The 22,123-nt window shown below is 33.2% G+C and overlaps 1 protein-coding gene across 3 annotated transcripts in view; it reads left to right on the forward strand.

Annotated features, from left to right (window-relative positions):
- The window catches only part of LOC411036 (two pore potassium channel protein sup-9), a 116,620-nt gene that overhangs the window by 84,965 nt on the left and 9,532 nt on the right, over positions 1-22,123 (forward strand). The window lies entirely within an intron of this gene.

The raw sequence follows: 22,123 nt of genomic DNA on the forward strand, positions 1-22,123 counted from the left end.
TTAAAACGAAATATCGAAAAGTAGACCATCCATCACGGGCCGCAAACAAACATCGATATCCCCCAGGCGCACATGACAAATTTTCCCCGATCCATTCCACTGTTGTTCAATTCACCTCGTCAATCGTCTACCCAGTTCATATAAACTATACATCAACCGACTTTCAACTTGCTTCAATCTCGAGGAAACAGGTTTTAACCTCGATGTAACTTCGTAGAATTTCCTTGCCCTTTCCCGGGATTTAAACCCGCGACATCCCTTCAAATTTGCATGAGAAACCAAGTTTTAAAACCATTTCCTTTCATTTGGATAGAGATAGAGATGATAATTTTTTTAAAGCGGAGGGAAGAAAAATGAAAAAAAATTGTTTAAACGAGTAGTTAATCTGTCTCTTTTTTTTTTTTTTAAATACAATTTTTATTCGATAGAAATCTCAATTCAAGTCAGAAAATTTATTTCTAATCCTGTTTTCATCCCTTCTACGTGAAGGGTATACTCTAATTATTAATATATTCAAAAAAATACAATCTCAACTTTTACCTTTAAATACATTTTTATACCTGCATTAATACCAATTTTCTAATTTCCAAGCTCACCATTTTCAAGTTTCCTTTTTTTATTTTCTGTTATCGAAATATTCCAATATTCTAAACAAAAGATCTTTTGCAATCCTCTACAAATAAGTATTTCAGTAAATATTCTTATGTGACACGATTCCTAATTGAACGTATTTAGACATTCTCTAATTTTCAAAATTTCCATAGGAAAAAATTTCCAGAGAACTTTTTGCAATTCTACAGATACAAACAAATATCCCAAATACTTCATAGATAGTCTTCAATTCCCAAAACCATCATTTTCAGGTTTAAAATTTTTTCTCGAAAAAAAAACCTTCCAGACAGCTTTCCTCAAGGATACCACGTGCAATACAGATAAGTATCTCAAATATTCCAATAAATATTCTTACATGGCATGATTTCTCAAAATTACCATTTTCAGGTTCAAAAATTTTCACAAAAATATCTTCCTAAATGTTTCTTGCAGTTCTTTATAGATGCAAATAAACATCCCAAATACTCCATAGATACTCTTCAATTCCCAAAACCATCATTTCCAGGTTCAACATTTTTTCTCGAAAAAAAAATCTTCCAGAGAGTTTTCCTTAAGGATACCACATGGAGCACAGATAAGTATCTCAAATATTCCAGTAAGTACTTTTACGATTTCCCAAAATTGCCATTTTCAGGTTCAAAAATATCTTTCCAAGTATCTCTTGCAGTTCTCTATAGATGCAAACAAACATCCCAAATACTCCATAGATAGTCTTCAATTCCCAAAATCCTCATTTTCAGATTCAACATTTTTTCTCCGCGAAAAAATCCAACTTTTCACAAAAAGGAAAACCTTCCCTCCAGAGAGCTTTCCCCAATCCTCGACGAATACCACGCGGAGCACAGATAAGTATCCCAAATAGTAATATCCAGTAAATATTTTTATGATTTTTCAAAATCGCCATTTTCAGGTTCAAAAATTTTCACAAAAAAACCTTCCCAAGTATCTCTTGCAGTTCTCTATGAATGCAAACAAACATCCCAAATACTCCATAGATACTCTTCAATTCCCAAAACCATCATTTTCAGGTTCAAAAATTTTCACAAAAATATCTTCGCAAATGTTTCTTGCAGTTCTCTATAGATGCAAACAAACATCCCAAATACTCCATAGATACTCTTCAATTCCCAAAATCCTCATTTTCAGGTTCAACATTTTTTCTCCGCAATTCTCAAAAGTTTTCACAAAAAGGAAAACCTTCCCCCCAGAGAGCTTTCCCCAATCCTCGACGGATGCCACGCGGAGCGTGGAGATAAGCATCTCGAATATTCCAGTGAATATTCTTACGTGGCACGATTCCTAAGACGTATCGGGAGTATGGATCGCAAGAACGGTCCCCCATGGTGGGTAAAACTTAACGCGTTTACCGGATCCGGTGACGTATCCGGGGATACAGGGTTGACGTCACTGCGTGAAAATGGGCCACGGCCTCGTAAGCCGCCACCCAACCACCCATCCTCTCTCCTCTCCTCTCTCTCTCTCTCTCTCTCTCTCTCGCTCGCTCGATCGCTCGTCATCCTTCGTCCTCTTATTCGCCGCGGGATCCTGAAGCGACAGAGTGGCGGATACGCGACCGATTGTATCTCTGGATGGCCGGATTGGTCTACCCTTGTGTCACGTCTGAAATTAATGCCCTCGCGGGGGTTCCGTTTATTCCGACGTTCTCAGACGACGTTCTTGCTTCTTCGTATCGTATGGCGCGGGAATAAGTCATGGACGGTGGCGAATTGAAAGGAGAGGGTGAAGATGGAAGGAGGGGGGAACGGAGGAATGGATTCGAGATTCTCACGATCTCTTCATGATCTCGGGCGAGAGAATAATAGCGGGGAATTAAAAGGGTGGTCGAGAGAGGTAAATGGGTTTTGGGAGTTTCACGATTAGGATTCTGATTAGGATTTTAGACGGATATATGGTTGACGAGAGTAGTTGGAGAGAGTTTGTGACTGTTTTAGTTGGATTTGAAAGTTGGATGTAATTGTATTGATGGTAGTTATTAATCGTGGATCGTAATCGTTTTATGGATGTATTTTGGTAATTTTTTTAATTGAATCGTTATTATAAACATATTAAAGAAGATTTTATTCCATAAAATAATCTTCTCGATCCCTTTTAAACTCAAAATCACTTTTAATTTGATTATTTGATTAAACCGATTGTGCTTTTTTTTTATATCGATTTTAACGTGTGATATCAATTTTCTATATTTGAGGAATTGCGGTTAGAAAAAGAGAAGGAAAGAAGGGAAAAGTGATAAAAATATCGAAGATTCGGTTTAACACGGGTTTCAGTGTTGTGTAGAACACGAAAAGTGTGGATACGATTGACCGCATGAATAATATATATAGGATGTACATGGGTCACAGAAACGTGTCCACACGAGGATGTTATAGAACGGAGGACGAACTAAATTATCGTCGTGGTTGGTACATTTAGCTATCGGAAGAGCAACGCGAATCGAAGAGTTGACGAAACACGCTATCGACATCGCCGTTGAAATTTTGGTTTGAACTCGATTTGTGAATTTCCAATCAACGTCTATTCCTATCTTGTTTAACACGCGTATATCAGCACATATATAAGAAACGTGAATTCTGTTATAACTTCGTTCAACGTTTTTCTATACGTTAAAAATAATTTTATTTCCCATTTTACGAATTTAGAATCCATTCTCGAATCTTCATGATTAAATTTGAATATTTTTTTTTTATTCGTCGATCGTACCTTTAAATAAATTATTTAAATCGTTGTATTAAGATAAATACCAGAAAGAAAGCGGGCAAGAAAGAAACAGAATCAGCTGGAAATATTCGATATTCGTCGTACCATGAAATTCCCTAGCACACGTACAAGTAATATTTACCATCGAACCAATATGGTACTTTTTTAACTCTGTAAAATTTAGTTCTTCGAGAAATATTTTTTCCAAATTTTCGCTCCTCCTTTCTTTTATCGGGAAAATTCTCTTACGAATTCTTCATATCGCATTTAATCTGATAATTGAATTTAACATTTTATACTTTTCTCACTAATTGTAAAATAATTTTTCGAACAAAAATTCAACGATTACTTCCATGCAGATAATAGGACAAATTACTTCCCATAAATAATTTTTCTCTAACAATCTTTAATTCTTGAAATTCATCCTCTCCTCGACGCGATAATTCTACGATTTTGAATATCGATTGAAGCCGCGAATATCGGCTTAATTTAACACGCGTTCTAATTAAATTCGACCAAGTGTGAACGTATTTTAAATTCGCTGATAAAGGTACCAGTATACACGGCGATTATGCGATTCCAAATTCCCCAAAGTAATCGTACACGGGCGTTACTCTAACAGCAGAGGGTTGTGAACGATGTATAATCGTTGATCACCGTTCAATTGAATTCTACGAAATCTGTGAAATTATCAGCCGAAGGAACGAACCAATTTTTCCAATCTTTTTCGTCAATTGCAACTTTTCTTTTTACGCGTCGAACGAAATATGCGAATAAGTTCGTTTCGAGGAAAAATCGAAGGAAATAAAAAACTTGAAATGGTAATGGCGTAGATTAAAAAAAATAATTAGATTTGAAAATATTATTTGAGAGCGAGCATTTGATGAGATTCGATATATCGTTGGAAAGTAAAGAAAAATAACGTTGAAAGAATTGTGGATCTGTATTTTTTTTTTTTTTTTTATTATTATTTTCCTTTAACAAAGTTAAATAATATTCAGCCAATTCATTGGTTCAAATATCATTTTCACGTTTGGTTTTATTGCAAAAAAAAAAAAAAGGAATGAATAAATAAATTCATTGTGAAAAATTCAATTCAATTTTACTTTTTCACTTTTATTCAATATATGCATAGATTTTTTTTTTTTTTTTTTTAATCAGCAATTGTTCACATTCGAAAGATACGAAAGTACGTCATTCATATGTCAGAGATGAAAAATAAATTCTCCTCGATTGTTAAATTGAAAAATGAATCATTTGTTGAGGAAATAAGTCTCTAAGATATTTTAATATCATTTATTAATCATGTCGATAAACGAAGGCAAAAAAAAAAAAAAATTAGAGTACTTCTTGCTGCCAAACCAGTATCATCCCATGGAACAAATTTCTGGCGGTTCTTTGACGCAGGAAGAAATTAAGCCGATCAAAACTGTAATTAATCAAAGTTTGCAAAGTTGAATCAACGAAAGACTTTTGGTCATTCCTTTAGCTTTGTCATCCGCCCCTTGATACTCGTTTATCATGGGATGGAAGTAATTATAAGCAATAATCATGCTCGAACGATTTCGAGCAATTTGATTTTTCAAGCTTGTTCGATTTTTGAACCACGATATCTCGTGCACGATAGCATGTAGAAGCTTGAATAATAACCAGAGTGATACCCGATTATTAATCCCATAAGGTACTTACAGCCCTGCATGTTCACGAAATACCATGCTAAATAGTATATATTCCATGGAATGGAACCGTTCCATAAAGAGGGTCCACAATACGAATCGATTCCCCAGTCTCGAAGCAATTGTTCGTGAAACAAAGAGAATATTAATAATCAACCGTTCTAAAATATAGTTTATTTAATTAATACTATCGCGCATCGTCGCAGTAGATATTTCCTTGTAACGGTTAATTGAAAGTAGAGACAGTATCGTAGCAGATATCGAAATTATAATAATAATAATAGCGTTATAAAAATAAAAATTTTAAAAACAATCATTTCTATTTCCCAAAATATATCCTCGCTTTAATTATAAATTTCATAAGTTAAATGATACTTTATATATTAAAAAAAGAAATCATTATTCATTTTGATGAACGAGAACAAAGACGATTTTGGTTTATAAAGCGATCAAAGAGGGGGAAAAAAAAGGAATTTCGTTCGCCTAAAATATGTTCCATTATACGCGTTGCCAAAATGACATCAAGCTCCGTAATAAAACAAAGAGTAAACGAATTATTTTGAAGGGGGAGGGAATCGGTGGACAATGGGGGAGATTCTAAAAAATTGGTTTATCGTTTTAGCCCGCGGATATTTGGACAAAAGTGGTTGGGATGCATCCGAGCATTTCGTACGAAGTAATTCGCGCTTAGAACGGACATTACCGATAATGCTATCCTTTTTGTCAAGCTTTGTGCCGTAAACAGGGACGATAAAGCGAGACAACTATAGGTTGGACGAACAAAGGGCCATTGTTATCGCTGCCAAGTTTGCTGGATATGCCAGCTAATATATACAGAATCGGTCTTGGTGGACATTAAATACCTAGCAACCACTCTCTTTACGCTTGATTCCAAATTCAACGATGTCTTTTCTGATAGAAAAAACGTCGAATAAAATTTAACGATAATAATTAGTGGTAATAGAAGAAAAAAAAAAAAAGAAGAAACTCGATGGAAGAATCTTTTTATACACTTCAGAAATAACTTCATGACTTTTGTCATTTATTTCTGGGTCAAACGAAAAACTCGAATGTGTTTAATCATAAGAGGAAATGTGACATCTAAAAATAGAATATGTAGGGATTAGAAATTTAAAAAAGTGTATTTTAACTTTTTCGATTTCGATCAAATCTTTGCAATCCCCTTTCATTTATTAAAACAATAAATAAATTCAATTAACATTTCTCTAGATTCTCTTCCTCCTCTTAGAACAAAATCCAATAAAAATGGGATTATCTCGAAGAAGAATCGACGTATTCATAAGATTTAAAATAAGTCTGTTATAAACACGGTTTTCCGGTCATATATATAAGAAAATTAATAAGCTTTCGCGTTCGACGTGGCCAAGTTTCGTTGCCAAAGAAATAATATACATTCTCGAAAGTTGTTCGTTCGCTACGACTTTCCTCTTCTCTCCTCCTTCCTTTTATCACTCGCGAGCGTATTAATTAAAACTGCGACTCAACTGAGCATAAAGCCAGCGTGGAGAAAGAGAGGAACTCTCTTGTCCGCGAAATGGAGCGATTTTCCGTTCGACACGTGGCTCCAGTCTCGCCAGTCAATTATACTCGCCTTTAAAGACCACCCGCCCTCTTCGACGACTCAATTTCGAGTGGCGTTTCGATAATTCGAGCAAACTCGCTCGATTTCTTTTCGACTGATTCCACGCGAAGAGAATAATCAATTTATCACTTCTGGGATCGGTCCATTTGCTCGACGAATGTGCGATAAGAAATTTAACACATTAATAAATAAAAAAAGGAAACAACCAAGTCACTTTGTAGCGACGATTCAATCGAAAATTATTAAATCATCAATAATTACATCGAATTAAACATGTATCTTTAAAATTATGGGATAAAATACGTGATTAATTCGACAAAAGTGGAAAAGATCCGAATTCGACGAAAATCATAGTGAAATATAGGGCGAGGTCGGTCGAAGAAATTTCGAAGAAATTTCGAATCTCCGCTTCGAATGGTAAACATTTATTATTTGGATTATTTGGATATAAATAAAAAGAGAGAGAGGGGGGTCGATTCGGATGCACCGATTAAGATGCAGAGAACAGTGGCCATAATTGAGGGCGTTACTCGAATATGACGGCGAAGATTCTTGAAAGGGAAGGAAGAAAACCGAGACGTCTTCCCTTCTTCGTGGAAGGTGGCGGCCCTATTACGCGTAATTGGTTCATTAGCTCCCATATCGGCCGAGCTATATTCGCTCGTTGTTGTCCGGGAGGGGAAGAGGGGAGAGGGTTAGAAGGAGAGCGCCGTGGCGCCCGGCGTCTCTTCACCCTATGGTCCAATCGATATATGTACACGTGGTATATAGGGTGGTCCGCGTGACGCATAAATCCTATCCTATCTTCGAAACCTTGTTTTCTTGCGCTACTTTGTTATATACACGCGTTCTAAATACGATAATAATGGAATATTAAATATTAAACGGTGTTGTGTTTGTTTCATGTATCCAGATTTAATAAGATTAAAGATAGAATACTTTCTTTCTTGCAAAAAGATTTTTAAAGATTGTTTCCTGATTCAATGATCACTGTTTAATTAATTTTCTGTTCGAATTATTTATTTTGCACATTGCACGACAAGTTTCGAGTTTTCTCTCCTTTTCTTTTCGAAATTTTAAATTAATAAATTAATATTAATGTTCGATTAATTCTAAAGGATTAACAACGGTTTTCCTAATCGTCCAGATCAATAATTGTAAAAATACATTACCTGAGGGGGTTAAATTACATTCCAATGAAAATCTCTGTTTGGAGAATTGATTTTTACAAAAATTAAGAATACATTACCTGAGGGGGTTAAATTACATTCCAATGAAAATCTCTGTTTGGAGAATTGATTTTTACAAAAATTAAGAATACATTACCTGAGGAGATTAAATTACATTCCAATGAAAATCTCTGTTTGGAGAATTGATTTTTACAAAAATCAAGAATAATTACCTGAGAAGGTTAAATTACATTCCAATGAAAATCTCTGTTTGGAGAATTGATTTTTACAAAAATTAAGAATACATTACCCGAGGGGGTTAAATTACATTCCAATGAAAATCTCTGTTTGGAGAATTGATTTTGACAAAAATTGAGACCAGTGAAAGGGAAATTATTTAATTTAAAAAAGGAAAGGAAAGAATAGGGAGATAAGAGATTAAGCAGAAAGTGTATTAAAAATTTATGCTTCGCCATGGAGAGATTTTTTTTAATAAGGTGGAAAGCCTGTGTACATATTGCTCCATGGATCATTCCTTGTAAATGTTAGTGACGTAGGTGTACAACACAGTCAAGGACCATTTTATGGAGCGCGGACGACCGGTAAGTCTTGTAATTACGTCCACGACGAGGGGGGATTGAACGTGTGAAAGAACACGAAGGATACGGGATCGGGTGCAAAGAGGGATGCGCCTTCACCATGAGCCTTCGTTGTTCCAAGATTCGCGATTAAAGATTTTGCAAGCCTCGTGTTGTGGTAGAATAGAAGCCGTGGCTTGTAATGTAATATGTATGGGAGGAAATAAATTTGCATACAGATTAATGGGTAGGGCGTGTAATTCAACAAGATGTTAACAAATTTGAAGTTTGACGAAGATTTTCTCATCAACGAGTATATAATAATAATTTTTGATCAATCAGTTTCGAAAGATATTTCATTCCATTTGTTCTCATGTGTGTGTATCGTTAACGATGTCTCTCTTTTTTGAAAGTTTGTATAAAAGTTTCCAGAAATAGGTGGACGCAAACTTGCACGTTGGTGTTCTTAACAAAAGGAAACGCGAATCGATTGTGGACACCGGGATTGTTTCTTGGCAACTATTCAACATCAATATTACGACAATAAACAGCGACATATGCGCCCCAGTGTTACACATTTCTCAAGCGTTTTTACTCTGGATATTTTGAACATCGAGACAAATCTCTTAGGGGATGTATAATAAAAATCCCCATATGCGGAGAAACAATGGATATCGTTTTCAAAAAATATTTCTTTTCAGCGGTTATGAATGGTTTTTGCGTGGAATGAAATCAAATATCTCAAAAAGAGAAAGAATATTCGAAAATATATTAAAATTATCTTTCAAAATTCATCATTTTATCTTTCAAATTAGATTTTTGTCGTGAAAGATTTTAATCAGCTTTTCAATATGGAAAAGTAAAAGTATTTCTATAGATTATCATCAAATATATATACATCTAAGAAATGTTAAAGATATCTGTAAGGTTTCTGAAATATAGAAACATGGAAGATGTAATTGTTTCTAAATTGCAGAATTAAATCCAATACCTGATTCTATAATAAAGATACTATCTCAATTATTTCTTAATTGTTATAGAAATTTATTACTGTGCTTGCAAAATCTTTATTATTATTGCATCTTGATTAATCATTCATGAAGGAAAAGCTTAATTAATGATAAATAATAATGCATTAGCCGAAGAGATATGCTTCTTAGAATATTCGTAAATACGAACTCTATGAATATAAATTTCGCGGTAAAAATTTCCCTAATTTTCTTGATATTGATTCACAAATATCGCGTAATCTTTTACAAATAACAAAACTGCATTGATGGATATTCGTATAATCAAGAATCATTCATTCCATTTAATTAAAATGATTCGTAGAAACGAAACATTTTGATAAATTAAAATTTAATTATATTTTAACATGTAGGTGTATAACTGCATTTTTATATATAAAAAAAAAAAAAAGAAATTGTTTGATAGAAAATTAATCATTCATCCATTGATTTAAATAATATAAAATAATTGAATTTCACTCTACATATTTTAAAATTTCTCGTGCACTTTTCATATACGCGATAAATTAATTGATGAATAATACAATTTTTATTGGAATTTTCTATATTCGTATATAGTCTACGTTGAGAAAAAGATTGATGTGGACACAATTATTTGTAAAACCATTTTTTGATTAAACAGATTTTAAACCAAGTCATTTTTCCTTACTTCGAATGATTGTTAAAATTATAAAATTGAAAATATCTGTTGGTTAAACGTGAAATTAAAACTTTGTTTCCTCGTAGAAAATAATAAAAATATTTAGCTTTTATTAGCTGTGGCTCCATAAAAAATACATTCCATATGATTGCTGTTAAAGCATGGAAAGGATAATACAGATGTTTCGAAAAAGATCTCTGTTTCGAATCGAATAAAATATTATCGATACCGAATTTATTAAAAGTACGAACAAGTCGAGAGAAAAATTAAGTTTATCGCAAACTTTTCGAATTTTCGAAGTTTGTGTGATCGTGTGTGATCACGATCAACAATTATAAAAGAAACTTTTGAAACGAGATAAACATTTGATTCCCTCGATTTCTTGTCTAGAAAGAAAATTCGAACGAGGTGATTAAAAGAAAAGGCACACCACCAGTTTGTCCTGCACTCTACTCTTGTTAAATCTATTCCTTCCAATCTTAAAACCTCGAATTTAACTCGAAGTAGTTTACCATTACCGCGCTCCCGAAACGAAATTACACGCAGAAAAAAAAAAGGAGATAACAGAGAATTGCCTTTGTTTCAAAGTTACTACTGCAACACGAAATCATTCTCTTTTCCTTCTCCACTCGGTTGTGTTGCGTTATTAAGACGAAACACATTTTCTGCACTGCGTTTATCTCACCAGCCAGCCAACTTGGAACTTTCCTAATCCCCCGGCATCTTCCTTCATTTTTAACAACTTGGATACCGCAACAATTTTTCCTTGGAAACGCGATACAAAATTTCTCTGATTGAAAGCATTTGGAAAAACATTTCCAATAAATTCCACCTTCCTTCGACAATTTGATCCGGATAATTCTCTAATTAATTTGGAAACGAGATTTATTCGATAGTTTCTAGATTTCTAAAATAAATATTTTCAAAGATCAAAGATAATAGAAAAAGAAATTCAAAAAGCTAGTCATCCTCTGTATTTAATTCGATGATAAATCACAAAAGTAAAGGGAGAAAAAAAAAAAAAAGAAATATACAATTTTTGGACGTCAAAGGGATTAAAAAAAGAAGAAGAAGAGAAAAAACAAAGGAAATACCACCATTCACGAACAATACCGAATAATAAAACGTTAAAAAAAAAACAAGTCACTCCCTGTAATTTATCTTCCAAAATTTATAAGAAAAAAGAGAGCAACCCACGCCACCGAATAACACACACATTTTCAAGTATCATTTATCATCCTAAACCTCCAAGAAACGAATAATAACTAATAAAAAGAACCTTACGTAAAAGATAGAAAGAAAAAATTTCGAGAAGAACCAACGTCGTTTTCTCGTGATTAAGTGCATCCGTAGACGAAAGACAACTCTTACATCCCTCTTACGTCCCTGTTGCATTGCACATCTCGTCAACAACGACTCGTAATTCCTCTCTCCTTCGTCCAGTCACACCGGCATAACTGCGGTCTTTCGCCCACCCCATGCATTCTCTCCCCTTTCCACCCCCGTTTCCAACCATCCTCTGTTCCATTCCACCCCTCCTCGCTCGAGTGGCGTGACCAACTTCGCACATTGTCAGGAGGGGAGGGGCGGTGGCATGGCTGCTTATTAATGGGAAGACTTGTTGCACTTCGCGTATCGCGGTGTTGCAGTAACGTGATATTGCATTGGGCTCGAGATTAGCTCGGGGGGAGGCAGGGGTAGGATTGAAATTAGCAAACGTGTCGAGCCTATAATAAGATAGGATTTGGACGGTTGGCAAGCATTGGTAAAGAAGATATTGTAAGCACGAGCATGTAGATTTGGAGTTTGTTTGAAATTCGAATATCAGGAAAATAAAACGAGTATTGCGAAGTTTCGTTTCTTTGATAATTTTATTTAGATTTTACCTATTCGAAATTTGAATATTTTTCTTAACAGTAGTTTAATATTTTGACGGCAAGAGTTTTAATATCGATACCCCGTTTATAAAATTATATATCTGGTTCGATTTCGTGTGCGTTCCCCTCGAAAGGAAGTTTAATATCTCGCAATCCTGATATTTATAAACTAGAAAGAGTTATAGGGGAACATAGGTGCCATTTAATAAAAATGTTCGTGATATCGATACCGTGCTGCAATGCGGCACTGTTATACCCTAAAAGATTTATGTAATACAGTTTTTATTAGAAACGCGTGCATCCTGCTTCGGAAAATATGTTTCGCGCCCCCCCTCTGTGAGAATGCAAGTGTTGTATATAGGTTTAGTGCATTACCGTTATCGTATTCGAAATTGCTTGCATCTGGCCAAATGCAATTGCAGGTACTGAAATTTTTAAAAAAAACTCGAAACATAATAGAGACCGTGATTGCAATAATCAAACTTCGATCTACAAAATTCGTTTTCGATCACAATCAAAAAGTATAGAGAAAGAAATTTATCTTATACGTTTGCTATTTATTGCATGGTATATTTGAAAATCAAATCACGTTTCAAGATAGCTCGAGATATGCTTGGAAATATGATGGAGAAATTTGAAGAAAAATACGAAGCAATTGCACTTAAAATGTTACTGCCTCCATTGAGCCATTCTCTTTTACATTAATTAATTGCTCGTCTCGTAGTGGTTGCACAGAGAGAGAGAGAGAAAGAGGGAAAGAGATAGATGGACCTTGGCACCGATTATATTCTTTGGAGATTAAGTCGGTGTTTTCAAATGCAAGCGAAGTAATTAACAAGTGGCTGCTGATGATTCCTCTGTTACTCCCTTTGCGACCAGCAATATCCACTACCTTGGAATCGTTCCAAAGATCCAAACGGTGTATATCCTTCCTTATCTTTGGCCTGATTTTTCTCCCGATATTCTCTCCCGAAATACTTGGACATTATGCATTATGCGTGTCTCTCTTCTCGATAACCTGTCATTTTGAATTCGAAATTCTTTTATTATATTGAACAAATCATGTCGAAGTTGGAAAATCATCAAGAGGATGGATTTTTGAATGATTTCATTTCTTGAAAGGTTAAATCAAGAAGTAAAAGAAATCTCGATAACGATAAACAATAGATTTCAATTGTGGATTAATAGTTTCATTGTATATCGAATGATGAATACGCGATAAATTTATATTAATTATTTTACGATAAAAGAAATTTAATCTCATAGAAAATCAATACGAGGAACGGAATTATGCATCCAATCGCCAGAAAAAAAAGAATTCTCCAATAATTCTAGAAAGCTTATAATTAAATTTTAATTAAACCGATAATAATATCAATTTTTAATGACCCTATTCGAATAATCCTGCAAATGAACAAAAAAAAGAAAGAAAGAAAAACGCGATCGATGCAACGTTATCGTAAAATTCCACAAAATTCTTCCGATTATAAAAAAAAAAAATAATACACCCAACAACACGTTATTAACATTTTTACATTTAATTTTCGGGTATCGAGGATAGCCAAGCGGAAACGAGTTAAACAGAGTCGAGCATCAAGCGTTTCCAGCCGTCAGCAGATAACGAAGTCTAATCCCGTCTCATCCGGCTAAATCTCCTATCAAACTTTCACCTTTTTGTTCTCGCCATCGCGATCGCGCCCGTAATTCGATCTTGGGGGAAAAAAAACAAGGGGCGAGAAAGGAAGGAGGGAAGGGAGGGGGAGTGACGGAAGTTAAGAACTTCAAAAGCTCTTTCTTCTCTCTCTTCTTCGCTAGTTAATCGTTAGAATCGGTCGAAGCGCCTCTTTGATTTAGGGTGGATGAAAGTTACTTATCCCCCCTCTCTCTCTCTCTCTCTTTTGGTCGTATCCATCTCTTTTAAGCTTTGTCCTCGTTACGAAAAAAGCACCACGATGTGTGGTATATGTATATAATTTTTAAAGGTTTAGACACCACTCTACCGTGTTTTTATAACGAGCCTTAGCTCGAGAGAGCAATTTCGGACAGGCTGCTCGAGTCGTTAACGTTGTCTCTCATCGAGTGCCCTTGAATCCTTTTTTTTTTCTTCTATTCGGCAATCATGAGAGAAAAATGTAAAAAAAAAAAGTTTGATCGAGTATCGTTTCTCTTGGATCTATTTTCTATTTGTTTATACGGTGTCTGGTTATCTTTGTTAATTATATTTATATTTCAACTGCTTTTACGCTTTTAGATTTTATTTTTGTTTCGTATCAATTAAATAATAATAATAAAAATAGAAATATTATTTCGTGTTTGATGCGTGGAATATATAATTTTGGACGGAGAATGTGTGCGTGCATCAAACGTTGATGCCTTTTAATTGTATTTGATATTCATTCGTTCGACAAATAAATGGTTATACTTATTGTTTAGTTGATATTCCCGTTAAAATTTGTTTACTACTTTTCAATAACAATCGCCGTTTATTAATTTCGAATTGTTTTACATCCGACAAAAATAACATTTTTATTTATTTATTTATTTTTCTTCTTTTTTCTATTTCTATTCCTCTCGAAACGATAACGAACGTGTTAAGCTAAATTATAAAAGATTTGTCTGCATATTTGTGCACCATTATCGAAGTGGAAAATAAAAAAAAAAAAAAAGAAAGAAAAGAAAAAAAGGAAACGAAAGAACAAGTGTCGTTGGTTATTCGATGTGAGGGGCAGTGTTCTAGGATTCCACTAGTAAAAAGATCCCTTAATGTAATTGAATCGAGAAAGGAAGAGAAGAACGTAGTGACTTTTCTCTATTCTCACGCCTAGGGATGTGTCAACGTGTATCTAGAAAAGGCCATAAAGGGAAATCCATGGTGGAACGCGAATTTCATCTCATTTCGTCCCGTTCCATTAGTCACGTTCCACAAACCGTGGAGCGTCCCGATGAACGAGGAAAAGGAAGAGTAACAGTCTTAATAAACTCTCATTTACATTCGATTAAATAGAACAAACTATGGCGATGGCTAATTAAATTCTCCTTTAATTTAAGAAGAACGAACAACACATTGTCATTTTGAAAAAAGGAAGAAAAATCAGTCTCCTCGAGAAATCTTAATGAACTCTTGCTATAAGATAATTTATTTTCTTTATCGCGTAAAACGATTTCAAAATATAAGAAAAATATTCAAATAATCCTCTCGAAATTCGGAGACACGAATAATTAAAATATTCGACGAAGCAAATAACGATCCATCCGCAATTGTTTTTTGGATAAGCTTCATTGGCGAGATTATTCATTCTGAAAGCAGACAATTCGCAATTACACGGTTAGAGAAACGTTTTCCATAGTCGTCGTATTTCGTGCGACAGTTATGCCGGTAAGAACGGTTCGCGTTGCAATTCTGCGGTGCACGTAAAATACGGTCGATCCTCGTAATCCTCCACCATCTGTCTCGATCGTCTCGGTTGTATCAGTTGACTACGTTCGTATAATATACCGGCTTGCTCGTCAAACCGTATCCACGACTATTCAGAACCACGCAGCAACCAATTTTCAAGCAGTTGAAAAGTTATTCCTCCCTCTCCTTATTTCGAGTACTACGAGATCTTTTTCGAGAATCAATCAGTCTCTCGTTCAATGGATTTTCATTCAAAATTTAATGAATTTACAGTTTTATCGTGCGTTGTTGAAAGATTATTATTTTGAAAAAAAATTGTATAACAATGAAAGTAGAATTCTTTTTGTATGATTGAAAAAAAATACAGGCGAGCAAAGAATTATGATATGTGTGTTGATCTTCTAAAAATACGATTGTTATTTGTACGAAAGGTTTGGCAGATTAACAAGAATTCACGGAAGACGATAATTTAAACTCGTGTTGCAATCTGTTGTCGTCAGATAATGCAGTCTACTGTATGTATACGAGCAACGGTATTAATGCGAATGCATAACGCGATCCCGTATCCCTCCTTTGTCTGTGTGTACTGTCGAACAAGTAGTATAAGCCGATTATGCGCAGACAGTAGATAGACGGCAGTATCGAAGAAAATTCGAGTAACTCTGTGTTATTTCGAAAGAATAAACTGATACTATTAATAAATCTATATGCATCTGTATATAAGTATAGACGAATTACTCTTCATGTACAATAATTCGATTCGATTTAACATTATAAAAATCAAAATTGGTAATTTATCCTTACATTTTAATTAATCATTTACATTTTAGATGCGAAATGTATAAATCCTGACGAAGCAAGAATTGAAAAAACAAATGAAATGATGGATAGGGAGAAATTAAAAGTCCAGTTTATCTTTCAATTGGCGTTGCGGTTCATTGTTCGTGGTAATTCAGTGGAACTAATAAGTCCCCATTGGGGACAAACAAGTTCCCAGAGGGTGCAATCAAAGAAATAATAACCGATATTATTGAACGATGCGGCCACATAATAATTGGCTTCATTAAACTGGTTGTCCAACTAAGGTTGTGACACTAGCCAACCAATAGGAGGGAAACTATTATTTATTTTGTTATAATTTAAAATACCATTCGCTTATAAATTTCTATTCCCTTTTTCGAAATTGTTTTAAAAAATTGGCAATACTTTGGAAAAATTAATTTATTGAATCAGTTACTCTCAGAGATCATTTGTGGATCATCTAGCGGACGAATTACGCGTAATCCGTTTCATAAATTATATCGTAAAACGCTCATATAAAATCATTCTCCGATAATTGAATTAGTTAATAGAGAATCGATTTCGTCAAAGATTCCCTTTTCTCCCGAATGAAGCCACGCAATCAATTTTACGGGTCTTCGTCTCAAAGGAAACGAGTAATTTCACACACACACACAAATATACGAAACATCCGGAATTTCGAAAAAGGAACCCAATCGTAGCCAGATTTTCAACAAATGTTGATGAAAGAAAATGGAATTGCGCACTTTTATTTCAAATAAAATAATCCACTACTAAATTTGATTTGATAATATTGCTTTTCATTCTTGAAAATAATAATATCAGGATTGTATCGATACTCAAGATTGGATTAAATCGCGTGAAAAGTATGCAAATGCCTCCTCGATATATAATTTTATAAAACTTTCATGATAAAGTTTAAATATAATTTAACCAACTCGAATAATTCTTTATATAAATTATTTTAATCGTTACGAAATTATTAGAAAATTTTCCGGAACGATTCTTACAGATTACGAATAAAATCTCCATTCCTTTCGTTAAAATTCTACTTGTAATAAATTCCTTGCATAAATTATCAACTACTAATCATTCGATAGAGAACCCTCGATCCTTTTATCGATTAAATAAAAATAAAAAAAAAAGGGACGATTACTAATTGTAAATAGGATATTTCTAGGTCACCATCGAACCGAATAGCGACAAAGAATTTCCCCATTTCCCTGATTTATAAGAAAATTCTTCCACCGGTATATATATATATAGTTATCTCGACCTCTCGAGGGCTGTATTCATCAATTCTTGTGTCTTCATTATTCACGGTACACGTTCTGACGTATTAACGTCCCCTCCCTCCTTTGTCCATTTGTGAAAAATCGTTTCAACGATCACGATCGTTCGATTAATTCACGAGAATTTTCACATGAAAGATTCGAAAGAGTCGAACTATTTCGACGCATGTGCAGAGGAAAAGGAAGAAGACTATAAACTGGTTGACAGAGGATGGAAGAAAGGAGAGGAAAAGAATAGGGAAAGATTGGTATTTCGGATGAGAGGTATAAAAAGCAATTTATCGTAAATTCAATAAGACACGAAGTGGGGCCAATCCAGGGCTCGAGCGTTAATTTAAATCGCGGAGGAGAGACGGATTTGATTTCCAGCCCGCTCGTTATATCTCGACTCATCTCGCCAACTGTCGAGGATGATGCATAGCTATATATATCGCGTTTCTATTTCTTTTTTTTTTTTTTCCCAATCCATATTTCACTCTGTTTAATCCGTGATGTATAAAGATATGTTCTTTTTTCGAAAAGGATTTTTTTTTCCGCTTCAAAGTGGTTAAGATGATGATTTAAAAAAAGTCAATGAGTTTAGAGTAAAAAAGGGGGATAAATTGGGATCAAGTGTTATTTATTATTTATAAAACGAGATTTTGGATATTTTCTGCGATAATTTTATTTTAATAATATATTTATTATCTCCTATATTCGAGAATTATCTTCTTTATGATATAATTCGAAGCTCGATCATTATCTTATCTTTCGTACGAATCTTCTTTTCGAGATGATTATTTATTTAATATTTTTTATAGCGTTTTTTTTCTTGCAAGGCACGCATTGCAACTGAAACGAGGTAATGGAAATAATACATTTCAGGGAAGCAGAACATGTAAGCATGTAACCATTACATAAATATAACCCGGCATGCAGAAGTGCGAGTGTGGCATACGGTATGAATGAACGGGGATGAATACATATTCGGTATGAATGAACCTTGCACGGCCGGTAATAAGTGTTTCAGCTGAATGACTGAGAGCGACGCTCAATTTCGAACCATGTATGTATCTATTAGCGATAACTGTACGATGTGTGTGCTTCGTGTAGATAATTGTTACTGAAACGTATAATATTATCGAAAACGAGATTTTCGTTCGAGAGAAAGAAATTAATCGAAAAAAAAATGGAAGATAAAATTTGCTTAATTTTATTCAATACGATTTATTCAAGATTGTCTGATTAAAAGTCTACTTTATCACTTATCATCATATTAATTTACTGTCGAATACTGTTCGATCGATTTTGATTTGTTCGATTCGATTTGAGATTGAATGTGCAAATACTTCAAGATTTTCGAAAAAATTATTTTTTTATAAAATCTTGTCTTAGAATAATTTATCCCTTATTTTGAATTTATTACAGAAACATGATAGATAAGATGAGTAGATTAAAAGATTTTTTAATCATTTTTTTTTTTTTTTAGAAACAATTTTTTCCACACTTATCGAATCGAACAATTAGCTACTACGAACGAATAAAAGTCAAATGTTCTTTATTTTTCTTGAATTTATTTTTTTGAACCGCGTTCGAAGAATTTATTCGCGAATAAATGGCCGATCTTCCCTCGAAAAATGGAAGAAAAGAGAAAGCGCGAGAATTAAGAGCGAAACACGAAAGAGGAAGGAGAATGCAGACGGTAACGGAGGAAAGATCTTAATCTTAAGTCCTCGAAGCGATTGCTTACCATTGCAAATTCTCTTGGCAACGGATTTTCAAAGCTCTCTCTCTTGCATTTATTCCAGAGACCAAGATAATTTCTGGACAACAAGGGAGGAAGTACGGAGTAAGCAGGATAAGCGAAGCAACAAAGAAATAAGAGGGTATAGAGTATAGAAGAAGAGAAGAAAAAAAAATTGGAAAGAAACAAAAATATGTTCGACAAAAGGGAGGGAAAAACGGGTTTTTCCTGTTGAGGAAAAGGCGGGTTTATCCACTACCAGTGTCTAAATGATATAACGAGTGAACGTTGAAAAAATGGTGGAATAAAAGAACGAAAGTATAAGGATTATGGGATTCTTGTTGAAAACAAGGGGCGAACAATTGATCCGATGATTGGGATGGGATCGAGATGGACGAGTATCTTATATGGAGAATGCATGAAAATGAAATAAAGAAAATGGAAGAAATGTTAAAACAATTATTAACGAAAATAAATACGTTATAATAATTTTATTTCTATTTTAAAATTATTAAAAGTCAATATTGATTCTTTGAAAAACATATTTTGTAATTTATGAAAATGAAAACAAATTAAAGAAATGAAAAATAATGTGATATTATTAATTAAATATCACTTACGACATAGTTTATATTTTGTGTACGATTTAAAATAATCCAAATACTCTTTTTCTATGTGTTCTTTCATTTTAGATGCTGAAATATCTCTCGTTTCACAACTAGATTTATAAATTAAATTTATAAAAAAAAAAAAAATAAAATATTTGACGACAGTGGAGAACAATCGAATATTCCAACACCTGATTTTAAAGAATTTTAAAGAGATACTTCTAACGAAAAAATGCCAATGCAATGATAATTGCAATGATAATTAAAAATTATATGAAACGTGTAATGATTCGCGTGAAAAAATTCTTTCCGAGCGAAAGAATTCTGGAAAAATTAAACGGAAGCGAAGAAGTAAAAATTCGGTGAAAACAACAATGGCGGCACAGAGACGTCCGTTGTTCAAATCAAGGAGAAGTTGGCAATTCCTCCATTGAAACGAAAAACCAAAGTTCTGAAGTACGAAAATTAAACGTGAAATGAGCGGGGCGACAGGAAATGACACGAAACGAATGTCGAAGATAGAACTGAATGAAAATAATCGTTTCTCGTGGTTTGTGGAGAAAAAAAAAGGAAAAGAAAAAAAAGAAAAAAAAAAGGTGTGGATGGTTGTAACGCAGTGATTTTTATTGCTAGGAAGGAGCAAGTGATATGCGAATAAGAGGGGAAAAATTGAATATAATATAACTTCCGCGACAAAAAGGAGAGAGCGAAGTGAAAACGCTTGGAATATTGAAAAAGGGAATATAGAGATACGATGGGAACTCGATCAATCCCTTTGATCATCTAAAAAAACTGGTAATAGGGAGAAACTGCTACGTAAAAGCTTAGCAAAGAACGATAAAAGCCGTGTTGTTGATATCCAATTTGTAAGAGAAAGTGATGGAGAATAAATACGTAAAGCTGAGAGAAAATTATGAGAGTGTTCAAATATATATGTACGATTTATGATATTTATTTTTTTATCAACTTTCTCTTCTTTTTTAAACGGAGATAGATATATTTTAATAGTTTCTTGAAATAGTTTATAAAGATATGTTATCGAAATATAGTAAATGATAGAAAAATTGTTTAAAATTGTTATCAGTAGTTGTACTAAACGATGAAGGATACATGTAAACGCTTTATAATTTCGAATTAAAAAATTGTATCGTTCAAAGAAGAGGAGTGGTGATAAAATCGTGTAATTAAAACGAGACATTTAATGGCCAAAAAATTATTTTTTTTTTTCTTTTCTTTGTGAAAATATATATATTCAACGTCATGTTTCGAACGAATAAAACGAAAAATATAATTTGAATTATCTCTATATTTTAAATTAAATTTATATTTTACATCATTGGATAAGTTAAATATTAAGAGTTTTAACGAGTTCGTAATTTAATTTTCATTAAAATTTTAAAGCTTGGAATTCTATCCAAATATACATTTTTACAATTTGAATTTGATTAATTATAAAAATGTAATTTTTAGTAAAAATCAAAAAAATTATTTGAAATTCGATTAATATTATAAATATTGTATCACATAATATTCATAAACAAAAATAAACAAAATAGGAAACTCAAATAAATATTATAAATATATAAAATAAAAATTTGAATTTGTTTATTCATAAAAAATCTATCGAAAATCACTTTTTGCTTTCAGAAGGATTATTTGAGATTTGATCAACGATTATCCGTATCAATATTTCAATCTATAAAATAGAATAAATAAATAAATAAATAAAAATAAAAAAAAATATTGAAAGTAATAAAAATTTGAATTTAATTATTTATAAATATTTGATTTCCAGAATTTCACTTTTCGGAACAATTATTTAAAATTTAATCAACAATTATTGTCGATATTTTTTATAGCTAAAATAGAAACAAAAAATCTAAATACAAAATACAAAACTCGAACAAATATTTACAAGAATTCGTGTTTAAATATTTGATGCATTAAACTCGTCTGTCTGGCCTTTTTAAAACCAAAAATAAAATTACTGTAAAGTATCGTCAACGTGGGTTTGATTGCATCTCGCTTTTCAATTTTGAACAATTATCACAATATAATATAACATTATAACATTAAAACGAAAACTCTAATTATATAAACTAACGTAGTTGTTTTATTATTAACACTACCCTCGATTATTATATAATTGTGATAGGTATTATATAGTCGCATTGTAAACGATGACCGCAAATCCAACCATTACTCGATGCACTGATTCGTAGTTATATGACGTGAGAGATTATTCAACTCATTAGTGTTAACGAGGTTTCAATTTCCAACCCCCTCGGGCTTTCTTTAATAACGAGCACTGCAGAAATTCTAATTCAAAAGCAATCTGAATTTCTAATATATAAGCATAGATTAGATAGGAAATACTTCTTGAAGAAAGTGTACAGAGGAT

This window comes from Apis mellifera, linkage group LG4 (genome assembly GCF_003254395.2).
Source record: "Apis mellifera strain DH4 linkage group LG4, Amel_HAv3.1, whole genome shotgun sequence".
Taxonomy (NCBI): Eukaryota; Metazoa; Arthropoda; class Insecta; order Hymenoptera; family Apidae; genus Apis; species Apis mellifera.